Source organism: Cryptomeria japonica, chromosome 4 (assembly GCF_030272615.1).
Source record: "Cryptomeria japonica chromosome 4, Sugi_1.0, whole genome shotgun sequence".
Taxonomy (NCBI): Eukaryota; Viridiplantae; Streptophyta; class Pinopsida; order Cupressales; family Cupressaceae; genus Cryptomeria; species Cryptomeria japonica.
The window spans coordinates 729,981,716-730,004,806 of NC_081408.1; positions in this window are offsets into that span (position 1 = coordinate 729,981,716).

Sequence of the window (23,091 nt, forward strand, 5' to 3'; positions counted from 1 at the left end):
ATGCTAGATATTGAAACATAATGAAAATAAAACATAAATCCAATGACCATGTCGACCACCACACGTTACCACCAAAATTCATGAAGACTTAATAAAAACCAAAACATATCCTTAGTCGGGTCCTATCCATTACTGGGACCTATGTATACATTACTGAGGTTAGGAGTAGTTAGCGGGATGAAGACTTAGTCGGGATGAAGTAAAATCCGGTGTTAGTGCCAATGTAAAGCAATGTGAATACCAATACCGGTTAGGTAGTGCATGTCGGTTAACCAACCAATGAAACCTTTCACCTTGAGATGATGAGTTTCCATCAATGACAACCCATAATGCCATAAAACCTTGTCGGATGAGTGTCAATTTCCAACATTTAGACCTTTTGATAAGACTCTTTCCACATGTGCATGTAGCCTGAGGGACAAAGACCAAAATTGATAAGTGATATGAATAAAATAATGGGATAGTTTATGGTTTATAGGCTTAGGGATGTCCTTTCTAGTGATGTAGCCGAATTAAATATAAATACTACCCTATTTACTTAGGCCAAGGTTGAGGAATTGAATGAAACAATTGCACAAATTACTTAGTAAAATATTGAGTTAAAGGAAGCACTAGGAGCTGCAAAAGGAAAACGTTTGTTATTGGAGGATGAGAACTCTATTTCCAAGTTGAAGATTAGGGTCATATATGAAAGAAATAAAAGAGAAGAGGTTGGGAAGCAAGTAATCAAAATGCAATAGGAGGCAATATATTTGAAGAAGGATCTCAAAATGAATAAGTTCACATGGGCCCAAAGCTATGTCAAGAGCAGGTTTGAATAGATATTACCCTATCTACATGTTACATGGACAAGATATCAAGAGTTATTCCATGTTATGAAAAGGCATCAGATAATAGAGATGCAGTTAAAACTTACCATGTGACACTTGTTCCAAAAGCAATAGTTTATTTACTATATTTATGAGTCTATTGAGTCTATTGATGGTCAAGATGCTCAAGTATGGACTAGTATGTTAGATGAATTAAATTCCACATTATCTAAGGCTAAAGAATTTCTAAGTAATCATTGTAGATTTCATGTATGTATTGCACAATATTTGAAAAGATTTGCCAAATTACAAGGGACTCCCCTCCCTTCATTTATAAAAGAATGTGGAGGACTTATAACAGAGAAAGAGTCGAAGATAGAACTTGGAAATTGCCTTGTCCACAACATACTAGATAAAGTTCTGGTTGATGCCGATAAGGTGGTGGAGCATTTATAGTTGTAGATGAGTAGCTTGTACCAAATGAAGTATATCGCTAGAATCTTGAATAAAGAAAATACTACCTTGGTGACTCTTTCATATAATGCACACATGGATTCTTGTCAAAGCTTCTTTTCTAGAGAGTAGTGAGTCTTGAGAGCTAGTCCTTCGAGGTGGAGGTTTACTTTTGTTTTCATGAATTCTATTGCAATTTAATCTAATTGCTTCTTGTTTTTAATATGTCTGGTCAAAGAAGTCATAATTGTAAAAGGTAGCGATTCACTCCTAATCATGGTTTGTTATGGTATCCTTCATTCTTGTTCTTTCCTCAAGATAATTGTTATGATTTATTCCTTGATGATGAAGTGAAATAGTGGTATGTGGCATGATATTGCCCAGAAGCTTTGTGGATCCCTTATCTTTATAAAAGGGGATCCATGGCCATTTTGGAGGGGGTTCTAAAATATATAATATGAAAGTGATTTAGGAGCATTTTTTATTGATACAAGGTTACCTTTTTCTTATATATGGATGGTTACATGTATGGAAATTAATAGAAACATTTGATGAATTATCTCGTGTCTGTTGTTTTTCAATTGTATGCTTTCATTTGTTAAAGACAAATTGTACTATCTCTATTGATGCTTTATAGATGTGTGATGTGATGCTTAGGTTTTCTTTAAGGAAGAAATTAAATTTTTGTAGTACATTACAGCAATTGAGAAATAGTTATACAATTGTTTAAGTATTATTAAAGGGAAATTATGGTATTCAAGGATTTAAATGTGACTCTTGTCAGTTTGTCAGAAACATGACTCTATGCCTATGAATAACACACTGGTCTAAAAATATTTTTGTTCAGTAACCACAATATATTTTAAGTAATTGTTTATTTTATTTTACTTTTTTATATGAGGATTTGAATCCTCTATTGACAATATCTTATGAGATAAGTAGAATAGGGCCAATTCTGAGTTTCTTATTCGTATTAACCTTGTGTAATCGAGAATTATCTATTTTAAAATCAATATCGATTTAGTATATTATAAATTTGAAAGTATTTCTATATGTTCTTACAGATCCTAAAGTGATGAAGGATTGTCAATCTTTGCATGATATCCTTGTCGATTAGCCAATGGTCTCTAGTTTTTGTTGAAGGGAGAAAGCTAATTCCTAGAGAAACTTAAGAAATCACTTGGAAACACCAACACCATTGAAAGAGTAAAGATAAGATAAAGGAATTCTAAAGTTTAAAATGTTTTATGATAAGGATCACAAAATATATAAAATATAGGCATGTTGAAAATCAAAATACACAGAAAAAATGAGATGGAAACAATGATGGTGGTTATTGTTGGAAACAATAATGAAGGAAAACTAGGAGGGGGTGAATAAGTTTTCACTAGATTAACAAACTTAACCTCAAATACAAATCTGATTAATTGCAACAACAACAAAAATAAGTAAATTAATACCACAACACACAACATTAAGATTTTGACATGGAAAACCTAGTTAAGGGAAAAAAACTATAGTGGGAACATACCTACAATAAGATGATACTTTGCAGTGGTATTTGAAAATAATTACAATGTGGACTCACATGCATTTAGGCTCACTACTCAAAATAAAATAACCCAGAAGGCTACAACCCTCAGGGAAGGTTCACTAACTTACAAGTAAGCATTGATTTGTTTAGTGGCTAATAATCGCCATTTGGCTATTTTTTTAAATTTGGAAATCAAAATTTGGCTAATAGTTGAAGTTTTAAGGTGACCTAAATCGCCACATTTTTACAAAATTTTATTCCAGTTTTAGTTAAATCGCCCGAGAATTTGTTTTATTAAATTTTGAACTCAAATATTCGTCAAAATATTCGATACATGGATGGATCAGAGTCGCCAAAACTTTATAATTTATTATAAAAACTTAAATTAATTCACTAATAATACATCATAATTATTAGTTACTTTAGGGTTCTACTAGCAATCTTTAATTGCCACCATTGATTCAAAATATAATCTAATGAACATCATTGCATTCCTTGAGGTAAATTATACCTACAAGTTGTAATGCTCATGGGGGTTGAGTTGCTTTTCAATTGATGGCATAAATGGTATAAAAATAGTTTTGGGCCCCATGAGTTTAAAAATTTTAAGTACATTCTATCTTACAAAATACAAAGATGTCTATTAGATTAATTTAAATCAATGCCAGTAACTAAATAAAGTAGTGTTTACCATTTAAACTCATTATTTTTTTCACCTTAGGCCTCTACTTTTCTATAAGATTTTAATTTTTTCAATGAAATTATTTGCAATAGTAATTAATGCATACTTGTATTATTTTCTAAGATTCGCCAAGATTTTCTACCAAAAAAATTTAATGTAAAAAAATTCACCAATAAAATTAATATTTTTCTTTAAAAAATTAAAGATTCGCCAATAAAAATATTTTTTTATCCAGAATAAATATAAAATCGCCAATATTTAATATATTTCTTTGAGGGGAAGTTTCTTAAAGTTATCACTGCAAGTAAGTCTCACTGACTTATAAAACATTAAGACAACAATCCAGAATTAAATGAACTGAAAGAATATCATCTACAAATGCTGATGATAGTTTCGGTTAAGCATATTTGTCTTCTTTGCAACACTCTAATCCATGCTCAATCACAATATCAAAGGATGTATTTTCTTGTTTGCACCTTTACCATTCTCTGATAATCTAGACATAGCAATGGTCACCAATTTACATGACTTTATCACTTATTTATACAATTCATCAACCTTGACTACAAGGTCGCCCAAACCCTCAACTAACAATTACAAAATTACATCAAACAATACAAAGGTCAACAACTATACCAATATTATGATATACATGACATACCATGGATCCAAACCAAATGTTCGAACACACAACACCACAGGAATTTTTTTCGAATCCAAGAACACTGAGAGGGGTGGGGGGTTTGAATCAGTGTTCTACCAGAATGATCAATTTTAGCATTATTAAAACATGCATTCACTAACTAGTATACCGGTACATATAGAATTGAAATAATTAAAGAAACCAATAAGCCAATCACAAAAATGAATACCATAACACAAAGAATTATAGATGGAAAACCTCAAAGAGGAAAAACCATAGTGGGATTTGTGACCCACAATATCAATCCACTGGCCATATGAAGAGATATTACAAAATACAGGGGCTTGCACTTGCAAGAAGGCTTATAGCCTAGAGCACACTACTCAATCAAAAAAGGAGCCTCACTAACTACATACAAATCTAGACTACAATCCAGAGAAATGATTGAACTGCAATAATAGAATCTTGTTGGCAAATGCACACTCCAATGAGCCATTGTAGGTGATTGAAGGTTTTGTCATTGATGGCAACCTTACAATCCTATGACACCGATAAGGAAATCCACCAACACTAGCAAGATCAGACTCTACACCGGCACACAGACCACCAGCATTGCCAGTGAAAGGAAGCATACTGACACAGAGGCCGACAAGAATTTTGTTTGTAAATTATTTGGTTAATTATTGTAAAATCATTGTAAGCCGACTTGGCAAGTTGTAAAATGACTCATATATATAAGAGTTCATTATAGAACATTTAAGTAATCATGAAGTAAGATGGAAGGATGTAATTAGGTGAAATAAGGCAGACCTATTATGTGAATTATAGGTTAAGGGTTTATGTATGAAGCAGAGCTATAAAATGGTACTGGATCTGGCATAGTAGATGCTATTTTGAAGCAGTACAAGACATTGGATTTATATAATCCATTTTGTAAGTTAGTGAGACTTCCCATTTTGTAATTGAGTAGTGAACTCTAGGCATTTGGCTTTCCTGCATGTGTAGGCCCTTATTGTAGCAGTAATATTCTCTTATTGGCCAGTAAGTGAATATTGTGGGTCAAAAATCCCACCGAGGTTTTTCCCACATCAGGTTTCCTCATTAAATTACTGTGTTATGGTGTTTTTTTCATGTGGTTGTTGTTATCTATATTTATTGCATTATATCTTGTTTACCAGTAAATAGTATTTATATGCTTTACATGTTTTAAGTTAAGAAAATCTTCATACCGGTTAGATACTAATTCACCCCCCCCTCTCAATATCTGTGGGAATCCTAACAATTGGTATCAGGGCTTGGTCCTCTATTTTTAGAAGCCTAACAACTTGAGGAAGATCTTGACACTAGTAGAGATGGAAAACTTGATGAAACAATTAGAAGCAGCTCTCTCAGACTATGATATAGAAAAATTGAAAAATATCAAACTTGAAGATGATCTAAAGGCTGCACAGGAAATTATTCAAGCACTTCAAGAAAATGTTACCATTGCAAGAAACAAGAGAAGAGAACTTTGTGAAAAGATGCAAAATGAGAATGATGAAAAGGAAACTCTTAGTGATCTGATAAATAAGCTAAAACAAGAAAACATGGCAAAAAAGAATGAGATGCAGGATATCACTATGAGATTTTGTAAGGAAATTGAAGATAGAAAGAAAAATGAAGAAGATTTGACTAGAAGACTAAGTGATGCTACAAATGAGAACACAAGTCTTAGCTATGAAAATGATTTATTGAAGACAGATTTGATGCATACATAGAATGACTCAAATGAACTCATGAGACATAAAGAAATCTTAGAAAGAGAACTAGATACTGCAAATCAGCACAAAGAAAAATTCAAGAAAAGCTCAGAAGAACTTGGTAACTTATTGAAGAATCAGAAACCTAATGGTGACACTTGTGGACTTAGCTTTGAAACTGGTGAAAGCTTCGATATTGGAAACACACAAGATCATGGCAAACCGGTAAGACAACCTACTACTTATAAATTTAATGGTAAATTCTTTAACTGTAACAAGTATGGTCATAGAGAAAATCAATGTAGATCTAGAAATTAGCAGAATACCAATACACCCACCGGTCAATGCTCAAAATGCAACAAAGTTGGTCATAATTCTAAAAATTGTAGAATGAATGTAAGATGTTATGTTTGTGGAAGATTTGGACACTTATCTAATCAATGCAGAACACAAATCGACATAGGATATGGGAAAGCTATTCAGAAAAATAATGTGACTTGTTATGCTTGTAATAAGATTGGACATATTGCAAAAAAATTTAGAAACAAGTCCTCACCAGTAAATAACAAAGGTCCTAGTTTGAAAGATAAAGAAAAAGTTGAAGAAGTTAAGCAGGAATTCTCAAAACAATGGATCAGGAAATCAAAACTAAATGTTGATAGGAATACTCCTTCACTATCAGAACAGAGTAACACTCCACCGGCAGGAGACTCTTCATATAACTGAAGAAAATTCTTTGAGGGTTTGGCAATCAAATGTGAAACGTGCTATAATTCCCTTGGTTGATGGTAAGAAGTTGAAATTACTTCTATACCGGCAGATGAGTTAAGTGATTACTTAACTGACAAGCATTAATTATGGTAGTTGGCAAAATTAACACTATAAATCAGTATTTTGGCTCAATTTTTCATTTCACCAAGCATTCAAACAATCGAAGAGCGCGAAAATTCCTGAGCAAAGACATTTCAAGCAAAGAAGTGAAGCAACTCAGCAAGCAATCATTCCTAAGGAAGATAAAGGTATTTATAATCATGGATTCTTCATCTGTTCCTGAATTCATAGAAAACCCTACTGTAGTCGAAGTAATTAAGCACCCTAGACCCATATTTCAATTAGTTCCTGAAATTGCTAAGAAGGATGATAATGTTGGTGCATTTTCTCACATTCCCAAAGGAGTAGTCTTTGAAGAAGACCCTAGAATGTACATTCATTTTCACATAGAAGAATTAGGTGATGACGAAATCAAAAGCATGTATAAGACTGTAAGTTTTTACGATTCCAGTAATGTGAAACCTGAACACAAAATAGTTGAAACCCTAGGATTCACTAAAATTCTCAGTATTCTGGATTTCCCTAAGGAAGTTATAAGGATAGTTCTAAGCAGGGTACATGGTGCATTCTTCTGGTTAGACTCAGTGCACAAAATCACTAAAGAGGTAATAAAAGCTATAACAGGGTTACCTTCCACCGGTAATAGACCTGATAAGACAAAGAAGGTCTCAAATGATCTAGTAACTAACCTAACTGGTGCACCATCTGATAAGAGATCTTTAAGAGTAAATGATGTAACCGACATCAATGTCAGATTCATTAGCATGATTTTAGGCTACAAAACCACACATGCAAATAGGTTAAATTCAGTCTCTAGCCTATGCATAAAGAGTGCCTATGACATGATCAAAGATAATGCAAAAATAGATGTGTGTGAATGGTTGAAAGATGAGCTTATTGACAATCTTGGAAAGATTAAGAAAGACAAAAAGGGGACATTTAGATTTGGAAACCTACTTGTCTATTTAATATTGCACATAACAAAACAAGTGCTCAGTATCGGTAATAAAAATATTGGTTTTGATATACCAGTAGGCAAACAACTGTCATATTTACTGAATAACATGGGAGACAATAGAGAAAAGAATATAAATGAGTACTTTCAGGGATTAAAGGCCTGGATGAATACTAGAGTTAGACTATCACAAGCAATTGTAAATAAGTATAAGGATGAAATATGTTTTGTTATTAAGAAGGATGAGATTTGGATTGAGGCAATTATCCCAAGAACCATTTTGGTTACTGAAATGGGTTATGAAACTGATGACCACATAATTGAAACATATGCAAAAGCCCTCCTGGAAGCACCCAAGGAACCTAAAGAAGAGGCATTTGGTAGTGTTGAGACTATTGAGAATAAAATTCAATCTAAGAAAAGGGTAAAGGAGGTAGAAGCAATAGTAAGAAGAGGATCTAGACAAGCTAAAGCTATCAAAGAAGATGAACTTAAATAAATTGGTATCACTGAAGATGAGTTAGAAGCACTACAACCAGAAACTCACTTGTCACCTGTAGCAACTTCTTCGGAAAGTGATATGCCAGATGCATTTAAAAGAGTTGTGAGGAAAAGAGAACCTTCATCGGTATCTACACCTTCTCCTAGAAGAACCAGATAGAAAAAATAGGCAGTAAGGCCCCCAGCTAAGAAAATAACTCCAAAAAAGAAGAACTTAACACCCAAGAAGAAGACTAAACAAAACATTGCTCCAATTGAAAAACTACTAGATGAAATAACAGAGGATGGACAGCTGACAAACATCAATAAATTATATGATTCATTATCAGCTGATGACAAGGAAAAATTTGAAAACATTGTAATCCTACACTTGGACATTTACAAGAAATTTCTAATGCAAGTTGTAGATGAATTACCGGAAGAACTGTTTAAAAGTCTTGAAGCTAGAAGGAAAGTTGTTGTAGAGCTTGATAATAAAATAAAAATTGAAAAACTACTTGCTATTTATCCTGTCAACTCACCAAAAGAGATAGATGATATGATCTCTGAGGCTAACTGGTCATTATTCTCAACTGCACACTGACATATAACACTTATGGCTAGTAGAGTGAATGAAGTAGCAGAGGAAACTGCTAATGCATGGGACATATTCCTTGTAGAGAAGGAAAAGCAAGAAGAATATAGAAACCCCAAACCTATAAAAGTATATCAGAAGGATAAGGGAAAAGGCAAGGTTGGTGGACCACCTAGCATAAAAATAACAGATAATCTATCCCCACCACCTTTGGATACTCCACCGGTAGTTACTACTGACAATCAACCAGCTAGTGAGAGTATGGACATACCACAAGAAGACACAAATCCCAACTATGAGGTATTATACACAGTGGACATTGATACTCAAAAGGTCAATATTGTGGTAGATAGGATACAATTAAGAAAATAGATATGGCTAATGAGCCACTGATAACAGATGGTATAGAAGGTAAACTGATAGTTGATAACACTGAGCAACAAGCTGAGCAATAGATAGAGAAACAGGCTCCATCACAGCAACAGGTTCACACAGAGACAGTGCCACTGGAAACAGCTGAGCAATCCAAACCTTTGCTTAAAGAAATGGAAACACAAATTGACCTACTAGAGGTCACCACAAGCAAGGATATTGCTCCCACTAGCATGATATAGAGTGTTGGCTCTTCAAATGTAGAATTCAAACCAACTAATGTGATAGAAGTTCTTTTGGATTCCATAAAGAAGATAAGAGATTGTAGCTCACAGGCATACAAGACAATAGATGATACCATTCCAATTTTGAAAATGATAGCTCCTAAATGTAATATAGATAATAAAGATTCTTTGAGTCAACTTGACACTTTGTCTAAGTATATTACTGAAAACACTATGATAGTTGAACAAATAAAAGAGGAAGCATTCAAGGAGAGATTAGAGAAGGAAAAACACAAATTCTTTGAGGAAGAAATAAAGAAGTGTACAAGGCAATTTGACACACTTCTACCAGAACTATGTAGCACATTGAAGGAATTCAAAACTTTGTACAGGGATACATGTAAAACTAACTTTTTGACAGTAGATATAGACTAGAAGATCAGCAAGATACGGGAAGAAATAAATCAACTAGCTGACAATTTCATTAATTCATCTGATTCATTATTAGTTTTTGAGCAGAAGATAACAGGTTTTGAGGAAGAACTATTAAAGTTGGAAAGAGAAAAAGAAAGAATAAAAGGAAAGGCTAAAGATCTTAAATGGAGACTAAGTCTAAAATTGGACTATCTTGCCTCCTTAAGGAAAGAAATATCTGATGCTTTGATTCAAGGACATAAAACACTGGCAGAGAAAATGCAACACCTCACTGATACAGTTAAGAGGACAAAGGCCGCAATTAAAGACAACAAAAAGTTCATTGAAAGCCTGAATCTAGTTTTGGCAGATCTTTTTCAGATTGTAACCAACTGGTTACAAGGATGAAGCGGGAAACCACACTCAATTGACACTTTGACAACCTTTGTCATTGATGCCAAAGGGGGAGTAGTGGAATGAGAAAAATAATCAGTACAATGACTCATCAACTCAGGGGGACTACACATTCTTTTGGTACACAATTTTTGGTAAGACAATACCGGCAGATTCTTTTTGGATGACAGTTTTTGGATTTTTCTCAGAGTGTTGCCATCAATGCCAAAGGAGGAGATTGTTGGAAAATGCACACTCCAATGAGACATTGTAGGTGATTGAATGTTTTGTCATTGATGGCATCCTTATAATCCTATGACACCGACAAGGCAATCCACCAGCACTAGTAAGATCAAACTCTACACCGGCACACAGACCACTAGCACAGGTAGTGAAAGGAAGCATACCGGCACAGAGGCCGACAGGAATTTTGTTTGTAAATTATTTTGTTAATTATTTTAAAATCATTGTAAGTCGACTTGGCAAGTTGTAAAATGACTCATATATATAAGAGTTCATTATAGAACATTGAAGTAATCATGAAGTAAGATGGAAGGATGTAATTAGGCAAAATAAGGTAGACCTATTATGCGAATTATAGGTTAAGAGTTGATGTATGAAGCAGAGCTATAAACTGGTACTAGATTTGGCATAGTAGATGCTATTTTGAAGCAGTACAAGACATTGGATTTATATAATCCATTTTGTAAGTCAGTGAGACTTCCCATTTTGTAATTGAGCAATGAGCTCTAGGCACTTGGCCTTCCTGCATGTGCAGGCCCCTATTGTAGCAGTAATATTCTCTTATTGGCCAGTAAGTGAATATTATGGGTCACAAATCCCACTAAGATTTTTCCCACACTGGGTTTCCTTGTTAAATTACTATGTTATGGTGTGTTATTCATGTGGTTGTTGTTATCTCTGTTTATTGCATTATTTCTTGTTTACCGATACATAGTATTTATATGCTTTACATGTTTTTAGTATTTATACCTTACCAAAGTTGAATATATTTGAAAATTTCCAGATAGGCCTTCTCCAAAAGCTCTAGATAAGTATCCCAACCTGATTTGAAAGTACCAAAAATAGATACAATTCCATTTAACATATGGGCATATGACTCTTTCTCATTAATCTCTGTCAGTGTGGGATTACCAACCATATCTATACACCCCTTCTTATGTACACTTAATGAATCCAACCAGGGACTCACCAATCCTCTAAGACTTTTGGATCTCCTTATGATTTTATCTTTTTCCCTCTCAAAAGATAAAAATTGGCCTTCCAAAACCAAAATCTGACCATCAATAGATGTAGTCAATGAATGTGAACCATTATAAGAATTGATTATAGCTACAGTCTCCTCCTAAATATCCTTAATCCTTTTATCTATCTCTGCAGTAAGTAAACCTATGTTACAACATACTCTATAAATACTAGTACACTTCCTCAATTCATCATCAATCAATTTCAACTTATTAATCTCCTTCCTCTCTGACTCAATCATTTGATAAAATGTAGCTCTCTTTGCCTGTGTAAACCTCTACAATGCATGTCGGTTTGATATCTATTGTAAACACTAAAAGTCCTTTGAAATATGCTCTATGATTATCTTAAGATTACCAGATGGGTTTGCTTCTTTATTAAATTTGCACTCTAGGACAATTCTATGCAAAATAGGGATCGACTAATCAACAACTCCTTTGTCCATAGATCCTTCCTTCATCATTTTTTGTGCAACCATCATCATGAAGCTCACTAGAACTCATCTCCGTTATGCTTTTCTTTTCAACATGCAAGGAGTCAATTGACAACAATGATGGGTTGACTATCAGTTCCCCATTGGATTCCTCATTCTCCTCCTTTGATGGTTTCATTTTTGTAGCTTCCTCACTTGCACAGGTGGCTTTGGCACTATTAGAGACAATGTGCCACTGAGAGAGGGGTGAATTAGTGGTTTTCAATCCTTTGCCCTTTTTAACCCCGAAACAAGATATCGGTTAGTAACTCAAGCACTAAATAATATACTGGTACAATAAGGAAAAGAAACACAATTCAATCATGTAAAGGCTCATCACATAACACCAGTATATATTGGGAAAATCCAACATGGGAAAAACCTCAGTGATAAATGTTGTTGGAGTCTACTACTCCAATCTAGCCTTACAATGAAAACTGACTGCAATGTTTAGGGCACCAACCCCTGTAGCAAGCTACAACTCAGTGATCTACAATGTATCATAAATTACCAAAATAATAACCTATTACAAGTGAATCTTGCAAACACTACATACACTTCACCCTACCGATATAACTCCTTTTCTTCTTTACCGGATCTTTCCTCTTCCTATAACTTTGCCTCTTTATAGCTCTCTGTCTTCTATTCTCTGCTGCACTCTTTTGGTGTTGCCTTACCCATTCTTCTCTATAGGTTACTCCTACTCTATTTCTCCTCTATTGGTTTTCCTTTATCTCATCCACTTCTATCTTTCACTGTCGGTTCACTTCCTTTTCTTCTTCACCATTCAACTAGAATTCATGCTAAAATACTTCTTTACTTGTGGCCTTGACCTTACTGATTAATGCCCTCTCACAGGTTGTGTAGGTCCCAGGGACAACTGAGAGGGGGGGGGGGGGTGAATCAGTTGTCTAATAAATTCAAACCAAAATCTTATTAACCAGCTTATTGCTTAATACCGGTAAGACAGTTAATTGTGTCGGTAAACAATGTTAACAGGAAATGTTGTACCGGTAAGAATTAATGCATGAAACATAAGCACAAAGTCAACCACAACACATGACACAAATATTTGTACATGGAAACCCTATAAGGGGAAAAACCATGGTGGGAAACCTTACCCACAATCAAATGATACTACTATAGATAGTAAGTGTACAAAGAGGGGTCTGCACATGCAGAAAGGCCAACAGCCTAGAGCTCACTGCTCAAACACAAATGGGAGTCACACTGACTACAGTTGGATGGTTAAATCCAATGAGAATGTACTGCACAAAATAGCATCTTCATATGTTGGATTTAGTACCGGTGTAATGTTGATATGCTTTTCCAAAAACCTAACTTTACTTTCAAATGATGTCTTCATGTATATCTCTACTTGATCTCGCATATACCCTTCCTTAAATCTTTTTCACATTCCACATTCGATCTTACAAATAAGATCTTACATTTATACCATATCCTAAGACCAATTTTAGTAGGTCGGCTCTACAAGATATTACAATAAAACATTTTACAAATAATACAATATCTGATGCAATAATCGATTGAACATGTCGGCTTAATGCATTTACAACAATAATAAATCATCTCCATAGCGTGCCATGCTGATCTGGAAAAGATAAACCTGTCGGTGTAATCCTAGATAACCTAGACCTATTTTCCAATAAAAGAAAATATGCAAATAAGAATATACCAATGATATTACTTCAAGGAAAAGTGTCCACATGATGTCTTCAACATTACCAAGTGTCTTCCATGTCATTGCATGTACCGGTGAACATTATATCCTGCCGGTTAACTATATAGTGGTGATTGTTTGAGCATTTTACTGATTGCCGGTGAATGTTGCTAGATCTCCAAAGTAGGTGTGTTAGCAGGTGTTGACATCAATGACAAAACCATACCAAAATACCAACAATCTCCCCCTTTGGAATTGATGGCAACACAAGATGGAAAAACCATCAAAGTTCCAAAATAGAAATGCCAAGTACAAAAACCAATTCTCCCCCTGGGAGTAATATGTGTTTATACAAAGATTTATTTACAATACCAATCTCTCCTCAAAAAGATAATGCATTTTTCCATATATTTTTCTTTAATGTTTTTCCATATATCTCTCCCCCTTTGACATCAAATGCCAAAGTCACAAAAAGGTCAAGTTCATACAAAATAGCAACCAATTCAATATACCAACTACTCCCCCTGAGAAGTAGCTTCCTCATCAAATACCAGAATAAAAGATTTGTCCATTTAATTCTGCTGGTTGATGACAATCATCAATTGTCTAAGTCTCTACCGGTGGAGGTAAGACTCTGAGCTGATCTCTGAGATACTCAAAAGTTTCCTTAGGCAAAGGTTTTGTAAAAATATCTGCAAGTTGTTCTTTAGTATTCACATAAACTAGTTTTATTTCCTTTTCTTCAACTTTTTCCCTTAGAAAATTCAGTTTGATAGAAACATGTTTTGTTTTAGAATGTAATACTGGATTCTTAGATATATCAATTGCTGCAGTGTTATCACAATATATAGTAATAGGTTCCTTGCATTTTACCTTTATGTCTTTCAACATTTGCTTAAGCCAAAGTACCTATGTACAGTTTGTTGCTACTGCAACATATTCTAATTCTGTTGTTGATAAAGATGTACAACTCTGTTTCTTACTTAACCAAGAAACTAATCTCTTTCCAAGAAAGAATGCTTCTCCAGTGGTGCTCTTTCTATCATCCACATCTCCTGCCCAATTTGCATCTGTGTATGCATATAGATCAAAAATTTCATCTTTAGGATACCATAATCCAAGATTTGTTGTGCCTTGTAAGTACCGGAAAATCCTTTTTACTACTGATTCATGATTTTCCTTTGATATTACTTTGAAATCTAGAAACTATACATACTGCATTCATAATATCATGTCTGGTTTGTGTCAAATACAGTAAACCTCCTATCATAGATTTGTATCTAGTTGGATTAACAGGTGTAGATTCATCCCTTTGAGATAATTTGTCATTTGTAGTCATAGGTGTGCTTACCGGTTTAGAGTTCTCCATCCCAAATTTCTTGAGTAGTTCTTTCAAGTACTTAGATTGACTCAAAAATATGCTTTTATCAGTCTGTAAAATCTGCAATCCTAAAAAGAATTTTATTTCTCCAATCATAGACATTTCAAATTCATGCTGCATTTTAAGAGAAAAGTCTTTGCATAATCCATCTTCTCCTCCAAAGATTATATCATCAACAAATACTTCCATAATCAAAATGTCATCATTAGTTACTTTTTAATATAAATTGCTATCTGCATTTCCTTTAGTAAAACCAATTTTTAAGAGATACTTATCCAATCTTGCATACCAGGCTCTTGGAGCTTGTTTTAGTCCATATAGAGCTTTTCTTAATCTGCAAACCATATCATTGTTATCAGTCAAAGAAAATCCATCAGGTTGTTCAATATAAACTTCTTCTTCAAGATCTCCATTCAAAAATGCACATTTAATATCCATTTGATAAACTTTGTAATCCTTGTGAGCTGCAAAGGCTAAGAATAATCTAACTGCTTCAATTCTAGCTACCGATGCAAAGGTTTCATTGTAATCAACTCCTTCTTTCTAAGAATATCCCTTAGACACTAGTCTTGCTTTATTCCTGACAACCTTACCATCTTCATTGAGTTTGTTTCTAAATACCCATTTGGTTCCAATTACATTTTTATTTTCAGGCCGAGGAACTAATGTCCAAGTATTATTTTTCTCAATTTGTCCTAATTCTTCTTCCATAGCTTTAATCCAAAATTTATCTTCACATGCCTCATTGATAGATAATGGTTCAATTTGAGAAATAAGACATACCTCTTCATTTGCCAATATTCCTCTTGTCATGACTCCTTTAAATTTGCTTCCAATTATCTGATCTTCAGAATGATTCAGTCTTACATATCGGGGTGTCTTAGTCTGTTGTTGTTCTTCAATTACTATGGTATCCTCTGATGATACCGGAGTAACTGGGTCATCATTCTGTACTAGTGGATTTACTATTGGTTCATTTGTCATAATTTTTGTTACCAGTTCAGAGTCTATATACCTTGAAGTTCCTCTGAATTGTTCATCAATCTTTACATTTGTACTCTCAACAATTTTCTGTAATCTTTTATTAAAACATCTATAAGCTTTACTCTTAGATGAATAACCAAGAAATATTCCTTCATCACTTCTAGGATCAAACTTGCCAATATACTCATCTCTTCTAATATAACATTTACTTCCAAAAATTCTGAAATACTTAAGAGTAGGAGTATTACCAAACCATAGCTCATGAGAGGTCTTACCAGTTTCACCTTTGATGTGAACTTTGTTGAATGTATAGATAGCAGTGCTTACTGCCTCTCTCCAGTACACATGTGGTAGATTTGCTTCTAATAACATACATCTTGCTACATCCAAAATAGTTCTATTTTTCCTTTAAACAACTCCATTCTGTTGTGGTGTCTGAGGTGCTGATAACTATCTTTTGATTCCATTCACTTCACAGAATGTATTAAAATCTCTAGATGTGAATTCTCCTCCTTGATCTGATCTTAAACATTTAATTTTCTTACCGGTTTCATTTTCAACCATTGCTTTGAATAGTTTGAACTTCCCAAGTGCTTCTGACTTTTCTCTGAGAAAAGTAACCCAACACATTCTAGAATAATCATCAATAATTAGCATGAAATATCTATCACCTTGTAAGCTTTTAGTTCTAGCCAGACCACATAAATCAGTGTGAATTAAATCAAGAGCATTATTGGATTTTTCTGGAATACTTTTGAAACTAGCTATAACCTGTTTTCCAAATTGACATTCCTTGCAAATTGTATTCTAAGGTTTCACAATTTTAGGTAGATCTCTAACTACCTTAGAAGTACTAATTTTTACCATGCAATCAAAATTTATATGACATAGTCTTTTATGCCATAGCCAACTTTCATCTATATGAGCAATTAAGAATGCCTTTTCACTATTATTCAAATGAAAGATATTACCTCTAGTCTGATTACCGGTTGCAATTTCCAAACCAGTTCTATTCATGATTTTGCAGTTTCCATTTTTAAATTGTAACTGAAAACCTTTCTCAACTAATTGACCAACACTTAAAAGATTATGTTTTAATCCTTCAACATAGTAAACATTATCAGTGTTATGTTTACCATCAAGAGATATTAAACCCTTACCTTTGATTGAACAGGCTTTGTCATCTCCGAATCTTACTAAACCTCCATTGTATTCTTGAAAGTTCAAAAATTTTCCTTTGTCTCCAGTCATGTGATGTGAGCATCCTGAGTCAATAATCCATTCATCCTTTGATTCAAATTTAGCTACTAGGGCTTGTTCTACTGGTGGAGCAATAGGTACCAATTGATCTTCTGTTATAGCAACAAAGACCCATCTATTGTCTGCTGGATCCTCATCAGAATCATTAGTCACACCTTCATCAGAAATGTAATAGGATTTATCTTTTTTTTTCTTAAATTTGTATCTCTGATATTCAGGATTAGGTTTGTATGTCCTTCTAGCTTCTTCTCTTAGTCTAGCATGTCTATTAGGGCATCTTGAAGCCATATGACCAATCTTATTTCAATTGAAACATTTAAAGGGTGCTTTACCTTCATACTTACTTCCAATTGGACCTTTTGGCATTTTTCTTGCAAATAGTGCTTCAAGTTCTTCAAGCTCTTCATTCTCCTTCCTGGTTTCTTCAAGTTCTCTTGCATAAAAGGCTCTCCAATTTGATTTGTCAAAAGATGGAGTAGATGATGTTGATGCTTTGAAGGCCAAATCAGTTTTTATAGCAACAGGACCAAATTCCTCTATTTGAAAAGCTGAAAGTTTTCCAATCAATGTATCCCTAGTTACTGATGTATTAGGCATTGTTCTCAGCTCATTAATAGCAGTAACCTTCATTTTATATGCCGGTGGCAAACCTATTAAGATTTTTGAAACAATCTCATCTTCACTCAAGGTTCCTCCACAACATTTGATACCTAAAACAATTTCATTTACTCTTTCCATAAAGGCAGAAATTCTTTCATCTTCTTCCATTTTCAGATGTTCATACCTGACTCAGAAGCTTTCAAGTTTTGCAATTTTGACTGTGGAATCCCCTTCATTCAATGTTTCCAAATGATCCCAAATAGCTTTTGCAGTAGATCTATCCGGTAATCCCATGATTTGTTGATCTGATAATGCGCTCAAAAATGCTTCTCTTGCTTTGCAATCATTTTCTTCATCTTTAGCTAAAGTAATAGGAGCAGGCTGACCAGCTATAGCAGTAGAATAACCATTCTTAGTAACTTCCCAAATGTCTTTACCAATGCAATTCAGATGTGTCCCCATTCTGATTTTCCATATTCCATAGTTGGTTCCATCAAGTTTAGGACTATCCTTCCTGAAATAATTAGTAGACATTGGATCTCCTCAAGTTGTTAAACTTCTGCAAAAAGAGGACTAAGCTCTGATACCAATTGTAGGTCCCAGGGACAATTGAGAGGGGGGGGTTTAATCAGTTGTCTAATAAATTCAAACCAAAATCTTATTAACCAACTTATTGCTTAATACCGGTAAGACAGTTAATTGTGCCGGTAAACAATGTTAACAGGAAATGATGTACCGGTAAGAATTAATGCATGAATCATAAGCACAATGTCAACCAAAACACATGACACAAATATTTGTACGTGGAAACCCTACAAGGGGAAAAACCATGGTGGGAAACTGATGAGGAGGTGTAATAGAAGTTATTCTTCTTCTGAGGTTGGTGGGCTTTGTTCTCAATGTGCAATCAATCCCTAGGAACAAATGGGATTCTTCCAAACCTTTCTCCTATCTCCTCCTCTCTATTCAACATTGTTTGCACCCCATTGTATTGGAAATCACTCCTCCTAACCTTCCATGCTAAGGCATTCAAGTCTGAAATGAGGTCCTCTTGTGTGTCACCAAAAATGAACAAGTTTGGTTGTCCAACTGGCTGAATCTCCTCTCTTCCAGGAATGGGCAACTGTTGGAGAACCATGGTTTACCTAACCTTGTTTGCACCTTTAAGGATTTAAATCATATTAATGTGTTGACTAAGCATCTAAATAGGTCTGCAAAGTGTGATGATTGTCCTTCACCTTTCAAGAATGAAAATTTCCAAGTTGGGTGCAAAGAACGTTGGTTTACTCAAGGCAACTTCTAGGTTCAAATGGTCATTTTGATCAAATGACTTAGTGAAATGATGAGGAGCTTGTAGTAGGGTGTCTTAGGTCTTAACTGATCATTTTTGATGATTTGAAACAATCGTTTACTTCTCCTTCCTTACCGATTTCATGAAATTGTCAAATTTGCTCCAAAAAGGCTACTAGAATTAGCCCTAGTTTTTAGTGAAATTTGTTCACCCTGCTCAATCTGCTAAACTTCATGGAAAACCCTTGGAGATGTGGTCATTTGATGATGAAATCTCAAGGATTTTTTCTATGGCAAGTACTGTATGGATTGTTTGAGGACTGCCCCACAAAATAGGCACTTTTCAAGGGTTTTTGAAGGTTTTAGTGAGGGTTTACAATTTAAAAGTCTTCTCCATGATACTAGACCCAATGAAATGTTTTATACCTTGCTTTGACATATACCAAACACTCCCAAGGACTCAAAATTCATCTTAGACTACTGTCATTATATCAAACAAGTGTCATACTGCTGCCCTTACATAGAAATAACAGTTTAGTTGACTGGGACAGCAACGTTTTAAAGATTTTGCATACTTTTTGAACATTTGTAAACCCAATACAATGAAATTATGTCAATTAGGGATGCAAAAAAAATTTTGACATCAGTTGGAACACCCTGCACAGCAAATAAGAAAGGATTTTTATAACTGTTGTTCATACACAGTCAACACTGCATTTTTGACAGCAATAAGGTTAATGCAACTTCCTTTCTTTGTTTTGTTTGCTTCTTTACTCTGTCCTTGGCCTACAAAAGGTGTTAATGGAAAGGCAAAAACAAATACATATAATCTCTTCAAAGATCTTTTAATTTGTACACTTGAAAGATGCCACAAGGCATGGCAGCATTATGAGACTATGACAGAAAATACACCTTTCTAGGATCCTTATTTAGGTCCTTTACAACCAAAGTGTGTATCTTGCCTTCTTAAAATTGAAGACATTTACAAATACATTACATGATGCATAAACAAAGGAATCCATCATTCCATGTTGTCCTTGAGGGAGGTTGGCACTGAGGTTTTAACAGTGAAACAGTGACACACTATCTTTCAGTCTGTTTACACCTTTTTTTTCTTGCATCCAACCAAGTCATGAGAGAGACAAGGATGGTAAAGTGCAATAATAACTCTTTCCAACTTAAGTCTACTTCAAAATTTCAAATTATAGTGCTATGAACAACAAAGTACCATGCACACAACATTAAGAATACCCAAGCCAAGTTGATCACTTCACATACTTGTCATGGGTTTACAAACACTTGTACATTGCTAGGAAAGGAAAATGGATGTATGGTACAGTATGTACATATCCAACAAATTCCCTCAAAGCCATGGATGAAGAGACTTTGAAGAAATTAGTTGGACCATGAATGATCTTCCATTGGAACCACAAAACAATGCCTTTCTCAAGAGCACTTCAAACAAAACTTGTTCCAAACCCCAAGAAAAGATCAGAGATCACTACCCAAACATCAAGAGAGATTAAGCCAATTAAAAACAGGAGTAGTATAGACTCATGGAGCCATGGTACGGATTGTACTCTCAAAAGTGCAGAAAACTAGTTAAAAACTCACAAAAATGAGAGCAAAATAAGTATTTCTTTTAATTTTCCAATATGAACAACCCAGACAATGATTGGAACATGGTTTTTATACATGTACCAACTTTTTGAAGCCCTTGTAGGGATAGGTACAGGCTGGAACTAACCAAAACCACCAAAAACCATTTTTTTGACAACTTTTGACAACTTTTTGACAACTTTTTGTTGCACAAAAATTGCATTTTGACTTCCGTTGACTTGGCACTCAAACCAATGACTCAAAATAATTTAGAAACACTAAATAAACATGCTCCAATGCCTTTCAAGGCTTTACAACATCAAAAATTCAAAAATGCTCATTTGGACCCAAAATTGACAATTTTTGGCCTACTGAGCAAAAACCAAAAATCTTGGAAACTTTTAAACAAAAATGAGTTCCAAACCTTATTAAACCACAAAAAAAACCTATTAAACCTACTAGAAGCATAAAATAAACACACATGCTTAATTTGCAATAAAATGTTATACCTGCTAGGATTTGAGCATTCAGGTGCTCAGGTGCTCCTGCACCATACTCCCCTAAGGACAAAGAAGTCATGTGACTCCTTTGGGCAGTAAAGAAAGAGGAATTCCAGATTTGAGAAAGTCACTTTCAGGTATCCATGTGGCTTCAGAAGATGGTTTATCCTTCCACTTGATGAGATGCTCCAAGTAGGTATGGTGTCTTGTCTTTTTGATGATTCTTGAATGTAGTACCTGCTGAGGAATGGGAGTAGAAGAAGAGGGGAGAGAAAGATCAAAAAGGGAATGAGAAAGATCTGAAACTCTTTGTGAATTTGATGGTAGCTCCCCTTTGAATGGCACCAAATCTGCAACATTGAAAATAGGAGACATAGAAACTTCATTAGGCAAATCAACTTTGTAAGCATTATGGCCATATTTAGCCAAGATTTTGCATGGGCCTACTCTTCTCATTTGAAACTTAGTAGGCACTCCTTTCTATAATCATGACTTGTTGAGATGGACCATCACATAATCACCTACTGAAAATTGAACATCTCTTTTTGAAGCATCAACTCTCTCCTTAACTTTTTGAGTAGTTTCCTGTAAAGACTTCTGTACCTGCTCATGAATTTCTTTCATAGACTGTGCCATATCTTTTGTTGTACCACTCACTTGCTACAAATTAGTTACATCATTTAACTCAAAAACACCTCTAGGATGCATTCCATAAACAATCTGAAATGGGCTCTTACCAGTGGATCTGTTTACACTGTCATTGTAGGCAAACTCTGCCTGATGGATGAGTTGATCCCAACTTTGCCCATATTCTTTGGTAAGACATCTGAGTAGGTTACCCAATGTTCAGTTCACCACTTCTGTTTGGCCATCTATCTGTGGATGGTAAGCTGAGCCAAAAGACAAGTTAGTACCCAATTTCTTCCATAAAGTTTTCCAAAAATGACCCAAAAACTTAGTATCTCTATCAGATACAATACTGGATGGCAAACCATGAATTCTTACAACTTCCTTAAAGAAAAGAAAAGCAATGTGACTAGCATCATTAGTAGTTTTGCAAGGTATGAAATGTGCCATTTTACTAAATTTGTCAACAACCACAAAAATACTATCACATCCTATTTTTGTTTTGGGCAAACCTACCACAAAATCCATACTGATGCAATCCCAAGGCCTAGAAGGTATGGGAAGAGGCTAATACAAACCCGCATTAGAGCTAGTACCCTTGGCTTTCTGACATACCATGCATTTCTCAACATATTTCCTGACATCTGCCTACATCTTAGGCCAAAAATAGTGCCTCTGAACCAATTCCAAAGTCTTATTAAGACCAAAGTGACCACTCAAGCAACCATTGTGCTTTTCCTGTATCAGATTCTCCCTCATTGAACCTTTTGGCACACACAACTGTCCACCCCTGAATAACAATCCATTCTGCAAAGTATAGTTAGCATATTCACTATGAAAAGTATTTTGAAAATCTTGACAAACTTTGTAAATATCAGCAAAATCAGAATCATGTGGATATAAATCCTTAAAACATTCTATACCAATACTTCTAATCCAAATTTCTTGAACAGTAAGTAACCTTCTACTCAATGCATTGGCTACTTTATTGCATTGTCCTTTCTTATGCTTCAAAGTAAAGGTATATGCTTGTAAAGACTCTACCCATTTAACATGTCTATGACTAAGCTTATCTTGTGAATTGAGAAAACTATGTGCCTAGTTGTCAGTGTAAACCACAAATTATTTAGGAAGAAGGTAATGCCTCCATTTCCTAAGTGCCTGAACCAAAGCATACATTTCAAGATCATATGAAGAATATTTCTTCTTAGCATCATTAAGCTTTTCACTGAAAAATGCAATAGGCCTATTATCTTGACTCAAAATAGCACCAATAGCAACATTACTTGCATCACACTCTAAGGTAA